The sequence below is a fragment of the Hylaeus anthracinus genome, unplaced genomic scaffold, assembly GCF_026225885.1.
Source record: "Hylaeus anthracinus isolate JK02 unplaced genomic scaffold, UHH_iyHylAnth1.0_haploid 11978, whole genome shotgun sequence".
In the NCBI taxonomy this organism is placed as follows: domain Eukaryota; kingdom Metazoa; phylum Arthropoda; class Insecta; order Hymenoptera; family Colletidae; genus Hylaeus; species Hylaeus anthracinus.
The window spans coordinates 931,522-933,708 of record NW_026534326.1 but is presented as its reverse complement, the minus strand read 5'-3'; positions in this window follow the sequence as shown (position 1 = coordinate 933,708).

Below are 2,187 nucleotides of genomic sequence, written 5' to 3'. Positions count from 1 at the left end.
CGTAGAGAAGGACATCGAATAAACGAAGAGGATAGAGAGAAACCAAAGTAGCCATTAATGCACAAACTCGGGACTGAACTAGTGCGTTTATGGTAGACTTTGTACATTATTCTCCAATGTTGAATCCTTTCGTCGAAATCAAAGATTCAACATTCTCGGTTAAAATAATTCGTGCCAATAGAATAGGAGCTAGATATTTCTTGTAAATTCTTGAATTTGACGTAACTTTTTCTAGGAAATTTTGTTGCAGAACCCTGCGTATATCCGAACATATACATAGACACACCGTGTATATCGTAACACGTCGACCAATAGAATATCAGTGAAAACCCTTGATTTCCACTGAGGAACTAAACGAATAAATTCTGAGAGGTGAGCATCAATGAAAATGGCTACGATAAAGTTACAAAAATAAATACCACGATAGACGTTCGATTACGTGCTCTCCGATAGTCTTGATAATATTCAAATAAAAAATGTTCACGAATACCTGTCTGCCACAGATGCGTCTGCGACGCGTTGATACGTGTATCTCGTACCGTGTCGATGTTTCGCGACGCTCGAACAGAAACCTTCGAAGTGTTCGTACGCTTTTCGACATTTCCCTACGCGTTTATCCCGCGCAACCGCTAAAAAACTTCGTCTAGACTCGAGATGTCCCTCCCGAGTAGACCACATCCGATTAAACAGCCGTTTGAACAGCTCTCGTGGCCCGTCGAAACAAACAGAACGTCGCACGGACCAGGGGAACAAAAATTCGAGAACGCTGCACCGCGGAGAAACGAAGAGAAAAAGACGGAGCAAGAGATCCATCGGTTTTAACCGGCGATCTCGGTGCTCGATTTCGCAAGTGGCGCGTATTATGCGTCCAAGTGGCACAGCTGTGCGGCAAAACGACCCCTATTAGGTACTCTCAGGACTCGTGCGACTGTCGGCGGGAATCGACGAAGGAACGGTGGTGCATATTGTTATCCAATAATAATTACGCGTGGTCAGACGAACGCGGGTCCGAGAAAAGGCCCGCGAACCGGGCGGCGGAGAAACAAAGGTCCGTTCGTAATTGCCACGCGATCGTGATCTCGTGATCGTGATCGAGTACTGGCAGCGACGTCTCGCGAATTCGGCCGGGATGAAGGTGAAGAGGGGAGTCGGAAAAAACGGACCGCGTAGAGAATGCAGTGGGTGGCACGCGCCCAATGCCGTAACTTCAATATATAAACGCTTAACAGGCTCGGTGTAACACGAGACACACCGGAAGGGACGTCAGCCGTGTGTCACTCAGTCATTCGGTCAGCTCCGCTCGCTTCTCTCTCCGTCTTTCCCTCCCTCGTCCACTCTCGCGAGCGTCGCGCGAGTACGCGAGCGCGAAACGCGCGCATATACTCGCGCACTCCTATTCCGAAGGATGAGATCGAGTTCCGAGCGATCACCGACCAGGGAAGGGAATACTTGCTATAGCTGGTCTAGCTAAATCATTTTTTAACGGAGAGGGAAGAAAGGGTAGGAAGACACCGGCCTTGATTTCGCTTTGATTCACCTTCTATTTAATTCACCTTCTATTTAATTCACCTTCTATTTAATTCGCCTTCTATTTAATTCACCTTCTCTTTAATTCGCCTTCTCCCTCTCCTTTCCGTTTATTCCACGTTCGAGCACGAACGGCTCGGTCGTTCAAGCAGGAAGCGAGTGTCCCGAGGAAACGAGTCCCGGCTTTCATTGGCGAGAAGAATTTGTATCGTCTCCGTTCGGTGTACTCGGATGCTCCGCTACAGATTCGCTCGTTGAAAGCTCCGCGCGAAAGTATGCGTGCCCCTATACTCTTCTGCCGTCGACGCTATCCGCTAAGAGATCCGAGTACCCGCGACGCGTAGCCATCGTAATCTGAACCGTGATCGACAACCTGTACGCGAGACGCTACGTCGATCGAATCGTAGAAAAACACAACGAAGCAAGAACGGAAGCCTCTCGGTGCGCAAACAGACGTCCGCTATTGCGCCAAGCAATTAGCAACATTCGGTTCTTCTCGACTCCCTCTAAGGCTTCGTTCCGTTGGAAAACGGCACGGTCCGTTCGAGACGATTCGAAATTCGAGTCGGACGAATCTCAGCCACGGCTCTCGTTGTCTCTTCTGTGCTACTCGTCGATACGCTACTCATCGATACGCTACTCATCGATACGCTACTCATC